Here is a 10,785-nt window from a genome sequence, read left to right on the forward strand (position 1 = left end):
AACTACGGTGCTGTTCTGCATCAATCCGAGTAAAAAAACAGGCCATTCCGTCCTGACCCGACGGGATGGTGATCAATCCCTAACCGCTCGAACGTTTAGTCTAATTAATCCTGTCAAGGCCGTTCGATAGAAGCGCGTTCCCGGCCACCGCAGCATTTGATTTATTGATCAAAAATCGGCACCCTTGGTTGCTTATCTCTAGGGAAGGAGCCTCTGAACATGGTGCGTCGACTTCGGTCAACGCACTCTCGCCGGAGCTGTTTTTCGCATTGTATGCTGGTCGCCTGGTCAAGCGCAGGAACGTGGTAACAGCTCGGCGCGCAGATGTCACATGGAACGAATTCTCTTGCAAAAGTTCCTTACGGCACGAACGACGAGACCACAAAATCGTCTCAGACGATCGATCTATCTGCGGACGAAGAAAAGCAAAAAACCGGAGAGTTAGTCGAGCTACCCCTCGTGCAAGGAGGGTCCGAAGCAACCAGGCGATGAATATGCCCGGGGACCGATCAAGGCCGAGGAAAGGCAATTCTCACCAGAGACTGCCACATTACCACGCTTCCTGAACGTGTTGAAGGCATGAGCACAGCACCGTCGACACTGGAAGACTGCGTGCTCGCGTGGAGAAGGCCGAGACGCTCCTAAAAGCGAAGAAGCCGAAAGAACGCAACCGCGACGTTAAGCGCGTGACTGCAAACTTCGCTGGTCCCATGGGTAAGGGGTCAACGCACCGATGCAGCTCGCGAGTGTCGAATCAACCGTCAACTAGACATCGAAATCGCCACGACAGGCAGTCAGAACGCTCTCGCCGTCGCGAGACTGCCAGCAAAGAGTAATCCTTCAAGGACGACGACGTTCTATCACCAGTCGTCGAATCGTCTCAGCTCGAGATGGCAACGAATATCTAGCACAGCCGTATCTCTACGATCGAATTCAGAGAACGATAACACTTAGACGGACAGCAAAGTACGTGCATGACCACAAAAGGTTGTATAGCCTCATGCCGAAGGAGTCACACACCTCAGGAATAGCATTCAGGACTGGTCGATCAGCCGGCGTAAACGCTAAGGTAAGCCAAATCAAAACCGTGCAAACTCCGACCGGTATATAGAGCTATAACTGTCCTGACACTTCTAAACGAGATACGAGTATATAACTGTTTCTCACACTCACGAGAAATATACAATATAAACTGCTTCTAATATCTGCCAATAGGTCTATTGATTCTTAAAAACGTTCCGCCACTTTATAGACGGGAATTCTGGAGAATTATAAGGCTATGGAGTTCTTATGATAACCCGGTAGTTAACTGATATATCCACATGTGCGCACACCAAGTTCCGCAGAGGGAAAACTGGGTGAACATTGAGTCGGAAGTTCCCAAAACCACAGCTATGAAGTGAATAAGGCTTAGCCCATTCAGTTCTCACTGTGTCTTGCGACAGTCAACCACCTCTGCTGCGTCTGTTAAGTCTGGAACGTAAAGTCCTGATTGTTCACAGACCTTCTTAGCAGTTAGGACCGTACATCAAATTCCCCTCCCCCGATTCCTCCACCATATGAGACGAGAGGTCCACAAATCACGCGATCAAAACCTTCCTAACAGTAGATCGCTTTAAACTTTCCATTCGGTCAACCTTCTAAGTTAGACCATAAACCCAACACCCTCTCGATTCCTCCAAAGAACAGAGTCACTTCAAATCGAGTATCAACCTTCCTATCAGTTAAGGTCACCCTAAACCTCCCTACTTGGTCAACCTTCCTACAGTTAGACCAAAAGCCACGATCATTCTCGCTAAACAGAATCATCTTTAGTTCGATAAATCAACACCTCCGACAGTTAGGGTATCCCGAATCTTTTTGATCTCGGATTGAGATCGCACTCTTAGTTCACCTTTCCGATTTCTGGGGAGATCCACCTCGAGTCTCCTTCCTTCTTTGTCGGGAATATAAATAAAATTCCCTCCATACCAATCCTTTTCGAAGAATTCAGGATTCATCCTAGGAAGTTATACCAATCCCTAAGCAGGATAAGTTACGCCTAAACACGCGCTCCAGTTAGTCTTTTTCTGCACAAAAAGACACCAGAGCGTTCGATCTGGGTATCTATTCCTGAAAACCTACAGGATACACTGCGCCTGCCACCGCGCTGTGTAGTTCCCCCCTTTTTTAAAACGCGTTTAAAAAGAACACCGCGTTCACATATCAACCATTGTAACAGGGTTATTAATAACACCAAAATTCATGCCTTACAACTGCAATGTGGGAAATTTCATCCGATCCTTAAGGAAAGGATATGCCGGATCGCCTAACCCGCTCGCCGTTTGTCTTCCCGTAGAAAGACAGGCCAGAGTTCGATTCTGGGTATTTTATCCTAACCTAAGGAGGATAATCACCAGTTTAATACACGTGCGTGTAGCCTATTCCCGATGCAAGAGCGAATCATGTATCAAATCTAGCAACATGAGTCTTAGAAGAGCAGTCTCTAAGCACAAACGTTACATTGCGAACGGCTTAAGACAATTCGCATGCTAGCCCCTGACTCAATACGTATCGTAAGGTTGAATCAAATCCGTTAAAGGCTTGGGATTAGCCATAAAAAAAAACCTAAAGTCAGCGCTAACACGCGTCGCCGGTATCCTATTCCCGTAGAAATACGAGTCTACGTATTCGAACGTAGGCATCAATGTCTAAGGAGTTCATTCTTTAGCACAAACGTCACATCGGAACGGGACTATAGACAATCGCTGATTAAGCCCGATGCAAACGTAATCTTAAAGCAATGACAAATCCGTTGAGGGGCTGAGGATTTGCCAACAATCCTAAAGTAACGTCTGATACACTTGCTGTTTATTTCTTTTCAACAGGAGAAAGCCAAGTCACGTATTCATATCGTACACTAAAAGATTAACTCTTTTCAGGCATAACTCACATTGCGGGAACGGCTAAAACAAATGGTCCGCAGCTAGCCACTCAAACGGAGTCGGCAAGGCGCATCAAACCCAGTTGATGCTGAGATTTGCCAAAAATAATAATATTGCGAGCATTTGACGCTGAACTTTAGATTTTGGTCTCGTGACCAGCATGCCAACCGCACCTGGATAAACCACTGCTTCCATATTCCTTAAGAGGCTAAAAACGCGTGTGTACCCAGCAGACGTACGAGTATAAACTGTCAAATCTGAACAGTGCAGTCTATATATATATGTCCGTGACAACGCTCGGCAAATGAATCAAACGCCAAAACACGCGTATAATGAAGATCAAATGGCAGTCAATCGATTGAAATTTCGTGTTGAAGCAGCAAACTCAGTAGCCAAAAGTAAAGAAATATAGGAACCGACACTTCAGTCAAAATTCCAAACACTCATGGACAATAAATGCAAGCAGGAACCCCTACAGGCATCCTACAGAAGCAACTGAATAGCCTGAAGGAATTGAAGGAATCCAGGAACAAGGAAGTCCATTCACCAGAGTTCCCTATACATTATACCAACGGACTGAGTGGTTGGACTTACACGATCCACAAGTATTTCCAGACTTTCTATAACAAAGAATGAACGAAATACTTTGGAGGGTACGCGCAGGCGGTATAAATTGCCTATAGTCTTTTAGCACAGCCGACCCCCGATCTTACAAACGACACCGGCACTATCCAACAAACGTTACTCTCATACTGCTGAAGGCCAACGCTAATAGGCCAACGGAGCAGGCGTTAAAAGAGCACAACACGCATCCCAAGCAGTGAATTCACCACTTTCGCGACGCCTGGAATCAAACCAATGTTTAGGTGAATCAGCCGAGCATCTAAACACAAGAGCGAACTCGATGAATCACAGATCAATCACATCAATTCCGGACTCAAATTCAAATGGTTACTGCCATATAGGACCCGACTCACTTGCCATATCTGAATCAAGTCAACAATCGCTTGCAATCACACCACATCAGAAAACCAGCAACCGGAAACAAAGGACGAAACGACAAACACCGCGGACTCGCCGAAACCCGAACCACCCCAGGTGGCTCGCCGCAACCCGAGCCACCCTGAGGGGTCGGTGCCCCGACCACCTTCAGGGTGGCTCGGCCAGGCCGAGCCACCTCAGGGTGCTCGGCCAAGCCGAGCCACCTGAGGTGGCTCGCCCAAGGCGAGCCACCATAGGGTGCTCGGTTAAGCCCGAGCACCCATGGGTCTACGCTGAACTGTGCGCGGCACAGTTCTGAGTTGCCTTAAATAAGCCTTGTCTCATTTGTTCAGAGTTGAAATTTTGGAGAGAGCGAAGCCCTGCTGATGAAGACCAAGATCCTAAACAATCACAACTTTGAAGGCTTGACGACTTGACTTTCAGATCCGGCTCGCGATTCACCAACGCCAAAATAAGGCAGAGTTCGAGAGATTGGACGAGATGCACACATACTGCCGGATCTAAGCTGTTCTTAGATCGCCGAGATTCGAGGCGTTGTTTCCCGTATTGGTGAAACAATCCCCCGATTCTTCCCGTGGTGAAATACCCGCAGATCGTAGATCGACCGGATCGAGATCAACGCGTGGTGCCACGCAAATAACCCCGGTCGCAGCAAACACCCAACAAAGCGCGTGACCTCGGATTAACAGAGCTGTGACTTAGTTCGAACAAATAAGAAAAAATTGTAATCTTACTTCTGTTTTCTTGATTTTTCATGTACCCGGATCTTATAAAAAGACGCGATTTTTCTCGCGAACAATTTATATGACCAAGCTTCATATGCCATAATTTGATAGTATCAGTTTTTGATATCAATAATGCAACTACGGCTGAACTGGTAACTGTAGAACCATGCAAAACCTATAAGCTACCGATCTTCTTTTCATTTATAACAACAACAGAGCCTTTTGTAATCCTAACAACTCTAGCTTCGCCTAAAAAATTGCACCCAAGACTATCAAGAGTACCCAAAGAGATGAGATTCTTCCTTAAACCTGAAAAGTGCCTCAAGTCAGTCAAGGTCCTGGTGACTCCATCATGCATCTTAATTCGAATTGTCCCTTTCCCACCAGTCTTGCATGAGGTGTTATTCCCCATTAGAATAATTCCACCATCAACAACTTCATATGTGGCATACCAGTCCTGATTAGGAAACATGTAATAAGAACAACTCGAATCTAAGATCCAATTATCCATGCTCCTATTTTTATCATCGGTAACCAATAAAATCAATATCTTCAACAATACCAACTTTAGTGGCGCCCTCCTTTAATTTTCTTCATACTCTTCTTATTTCTTCTTATTCTTTAATCTGTGACAATCGATCTTGATGTGCCATTTTTTCTTGTAATATCTACAGATCATATTCTGATGTTGTGACTTATACATGTTACCTTTAAAGCCTCTTTCTTTCGATCTTTCTCGAACAAATAAGTCATCAGTTTTATAACCACTTGCACTTGTGGTTATCTCTTCATCCATCTTCTCCTTATTTAATATATTATCTTTGACGTACTTGATATCAATAGAATCTTGACCATAAATCATAGCATTCCTGAAGTGCTTGTAGAAAGATAGTGAAGAATACAATAACAATAGGGTTTGATCTTCATCATCGATCTTAACATCAATCTTACTCAAGATCTGTAATCACACAATTGAATTCAATAATATGAGATTTTATGGATGTACCTTCCGTCATCCGAAGTGTGTACAAATGCTGCTTTAAGGGGAGGCGATTAGTGAATGACCTCGTCAAATACAAATCCTCTAATTTAGACCGTAAATCAGTGGTTGTTTTCTCCGTGCAAACTTCGTACAAGAATTCGTTTGTCAAATATAACTAGATCATTGTAAGAACATTACTATCCAACTCTTTCCAATCTTCCTACATCATGGTAGCCAGTTTCTTCGACTTCCCGAATAAAGTCTTCTTCAATATGCTCTGTGTCAGTACATCAATCATCTTAACTTAAGGCTAAAACTGATATTGTCATCAAACTTCTTGATATCCCACTTCATAGTGGTTGTCGTCATCTTATCGTCCAAACGATAGCTAAGTGCTCTGATGCCAATTTGTTATGATAAATCCCTAGGATAAAATAATAGCAACCACATGAAAGCACAAAAAATATCAAAAATACAAAAATACAAGGGTATATGTGGTTCAGTTTGTAGCCTACGTTCACGGGCAAAGGAGGAGAATAGCTTTACTAACAATTTGTGAGAAATACAATGCGGAGATCTCTCAATCACTCAATCCCTAATACACCCCAAAAGCCTAATGCAATCTTTCTCAAATAAAGGAATAAAAGAGAAAAATATCAAATAGGCTTCACAAGGGAACTCTCTCTTCTTGAATAGTGCTTAGTAGATTAATGATAATTTAATCTCGGATGACCCTATATGTATACATAGATCCAAAAAGGCCAATTGCTTGCTTCTCAAGGAAATAGAATCACAGTGGGAATAGAACTTCCATATTATTGATTATGTCAGCAAATTGAATTTTAGTGTATGTAGGTTTCCTAATCAATTAGAATCTGTAATTGATCAAGATTATTTCTAACTTAATTTGGTGTCAATGTCCTTTTGCAATTAAGACCTTGCATAAACCAATTGATCGCTAACTCAAAATAGCATTCTCTCTGTCAAAGCATGACTGAGCCAAGATGCCATCTTTGATCGTGTGTATTGAGGCATCCATAACATATAATCTTTTAAAACAATGATAGTACAAGTCTTTTAAATTTGGCTATATATGACTATGAATAAAAACCATTTTTCTATCGAGTGCCCTTGGGCACCCGATAAGAAAAACAAATGTCATTAATTATACCTTCTTCCAAAGTACTAATTAATGTAGTAATAATTATTCCCCTACTAATTAATTATTCCTCTTCAATGAAATAACTCCCCACCGATTGATGTACCATAATTTTTCCCCGGGTTTTTTTCCCAGGTTTATCTTCTACCAAATTACTGTAAATCCAACAGATTATTATCCATTGAAGAGGATGCTTGCTATCTATTTTACTTTTTATATATTTTGTTACTTTTAATTTATATTTCTTGTTTTTTTATGTATTAGATGGATGAAGCTTCAATGGCAAGTGGTTCTAATAGAGGTATTGTCACAAAGTTCTTCGATTTGAATGAATTACCACTAGAGAATGATGATTGTGAGTTACATCAAGTTGAGAAATTAGATTTAGAAGATGAAAGTAGAGAACATATCATGAATATTTTCTTTGAGCCTTTTGTTGGTCAATGTTTTTTAAATGAAGAGGAGGCTTTTGTTTACTACAAGGGATATGCAAAAGCTCAAGGCTTTTCAATTCGGAAAGGTAGATTTGATAAGAATAAAGATGGAGAAATAAGTATGCATGAGTTTTTTTGATCATGTGCAGGGAAACCCTCATTGAAAATAATAGACCCATTAAAGCAACAACAAGATAAAATTTCAATAAAAAGTGAGTGTAAGGCTCACATGTGTATTACTTTAAAAATGCTTTTTGATATATTTTCTCAAGAATGGCATGTGACGGAGTTCATAGCTAATCACAATCACGAGTTATTGTCACCCGAGTAAGTACGCTTTCTCCCATCTTATCGCACCATCACCGAAGAAGATAAGGAGGAAATACTTTTACTAAGAGAAGGAGGTCTTTCGGTTAGACAAATTATGCATGTGATGGAGCTTGAGAAAAATGTTAAACATGGATATCTTTCATTTATGTCTAAAGATGGTCATAACTTTTTAAGTAGGATCACTAGGAATAATGTTGATAATGATGTGATGGAGCTTTTGCATTATTGTTACATGGCAAAAGAAGAGAATCATGTTTTTCAGTACAATTACACACTTGATGAGGACCAAAGATTGGAGCATATTTTCTGGTCACCAACACCATGTTTTGATTGGTATCAAAGATTTGGAGATGTCATTGCATTTGACACTACTTATAGGGTGAATTTGTTGAATATCATATCTCCATGATAGTGTTTTGATGATAACAATTTATATTGTGTGTGCACTAACTTTCATATGCAGATTTCAATATCAGAATCTGTACAAGTGCAAGTGGATATCAACAATATCAGAATCTGTACAAGTGCAAGTGGATATCAAGGCATTTTGAAGTGAAGAAAATGAAGAACAAAATATAATGTATTTGATTTTTTCTTTACTTAGAATATTTGTACAAGTCTTGATCACACACACGCACACACACACAATTTTAGAACACACTAACACAGGCTTAGTGTGTTGGTTAACTATAGAAATCCCCTATGTTAACCATTAGAATAGTAGTTAAAACTTAATTATAAAAACTCCTTTTTACTGAATTTTTGACCTTAGTAGTCGACTAATTAGAATAGTAGTCGACTACTCATGTATAGAACTCAAATACATGTTTCTGTCAATTTACAGTATAGTCGACTAATAGAGATTATAGTCGACTACTGAGATGTTTGACAGAAACATAAGTTTCTGTCTTTTTACAGTGTAGTCGACTAATGACTACAGTAGTCGACTACTGAAGGAAAATATCAGTTTTCAAGTTTCTGTCAAATTTCAGTGTAGTCGACCAATGAGCATTATAGTCGACTACTGAGAACACTTTCTGAAAACACAGAGTCTGTTTGAACTCAGTGTAGTCGACTAATGACTACAGTAGTCGACTACAAGAGACAGTTTTTCAGTTTTCAGAATTTGAATATCTGACAGTTTTTGGCCGTTTTTAAACTTTAAAAACTTGTCTTTTCAAGGGCTATATATAGGTTATTTGTTCAAAAAAATTGTATATGCATACATACCCATAAGCTTTGATCTTTGTGCAATTTTTCAAGTGAAAAACATTCTGATTTTCTGAAAAAGGAGAGTTTCTGAAATTGCCTATATACTTTCATCAAAAACAAATCAATTAGGCAATTTTACATAGATCAAAAGAATCCTAAGCCACTACTGCAATTCACTACACATTCAAGGCTTATAGGATCATTGTGTTATTCCTACAACAAGTTTTCTCTCGGTTGTGAGAGGGTTAATCTCTTGGCTTAGAGATTGGGGTTCAAATTGGCAAGGAGTTTGTCAATTGGTATTGCAATTTGCAGGGACTTGCAAATTGGTCAGGCTTGCGTTTGATTTTGTAAGTTTATTCAAAATCATAGTGGAAACTCTCAAGCGGGATTTGCTTGGGGACTGGATGTACACCGGATTGGTGGAACCAGTATAAAATCCTTGTGTTTGTGTTTGCAAATTTCTGAGATTGCCATTTTTCTTTGCAATTTATTATCTACTTTGCAATAATTTTAAAAGAACACTATTCACCCCCCCTCTAGTGTTCTAGTATATCTATTTCAGATCCTACAGAATTCATATGACATGTCTTTTGGTATTTTTGTGGGTATCGATAATCATGGGAACACTCTTCTATTTGGTAGCGCTCTTCTTCGGAATGAGACGAGGAATGCCTTATCATGGTTGATGAAGGTAACTTAATGCATTATTTTATATTGTTGAGTCATTGTCTCTTTTTAGCATAATATATTTTACTATTGTTTTATTTAACAAAAAATTATTTTCAGACTTTTATGTCATTGATACAAAGAACTCCCAAGATAATATTGACTGATCAAGAGCCGTAGATGGCTGAAGCTATATCAATTGAGATGCCTTTAACCAAGCATGCCTTTTGTATATGGCACATTACCTCCAAATTTAGTAGTTGGTTTATCGGACTTTTACGAAATCGATATTCAAGTTGGTGTACTGATTTTTATAAATTATATAAGTAAGAGACTCCTATTGAGTTTGAACAACAATGGCATCAAGTGATGGAGAAGTATGGAATGCATATGAACAAACATGTGCAAGGATTGTACGAGATGAGGCACTTTCGTGATTATTCCTTTAGAGGAATGACAACAACTGTAAGATTAGAAAGTATCAATGCTTTTATCAAGCAGTTCATAGGTCCACATACATGTTTGAGCCAATTCGTAAAACAGGTAATTATTTCAAATTCATTCTTTATAAATTATTTAGTTTGCATACCCTTGTTTTTAAAATTTGTTATTTATTTTATAATTTTCTTATAGGTTGATCTTGCTATTGAAGATATTGTGCAAAAGCAAACACATAGCACTATGTTGAACACACATAGAAGATCTTGTTTGAAAAGTTTGTCCCCATTGGAAGTTCAAGCTCATAGTGTATTGACACCATTTTCCTTTAAAAATTTTCAAGAGGAGTTTGAGATGGCAACTCAGTACATTGTGATTGTGTATTGTGCAAATGATTTCATGATACAATATTATAAAAACACACAAAGCCAACAGCATAGGGTATTTTGGGATGGAGAAAAGACTCATTGTAGTTGTAGGATTTATAAGTTTTGGGGTATTCTCTATCATCATATCTTGAGCGTTTTTCTTCATAAAGATTGATTTCAAATTCCTCAATCATATTTTCCATTAAGATGGCGTCATGAGGCATCAAAGAGTATGGGAGTTAGAGCATTCCTCAAGCATATTTTCCATTAAGATGGCGTCATTATATATATTTTTTTTAGCAGCACATCAATCGGTGGGGAGTTATTTCATTGAAGAAAGAGGTCAAAAGTCTTAATCTTCCCGGATGACAATTTCGAAGGGAAAACAGAAGGCACATGAGAATTCAGAACGTGAGACTCACAACCTAGAGTCTTCATCCGAAAATGAGAAAGAAACCAACAAGGAGCAAAATCCTCAATCATCTAAGATGGATGAACTAGAGGCTCGCCTCAATACGATTGCTAATAGGAACGAGCTTCGC

At 39.7% G+C, this 10,785-nt stretch overlaps 1 pseudogene; it reads left to right on the forward strand.

The window, feature by feature from the left end:
- LOC109838980 lies at positions 1,001-10,514 on the forward strand (annotated as a pseudogene).

This window comes from Asparagus officinalis, chromosome 4 (assembly GCF_001876935.1).
Source record: "Asparagus officinalis chromosome 4, Aspof.V1, whole genome shotgun sequence".
Lineage (NCBI taxonomy): Eukaryota > Viridiplantae > Streptophyta > Magnoliopsida > Asparagales > Asparagaceae > Asparagus > Asparagus officinalis.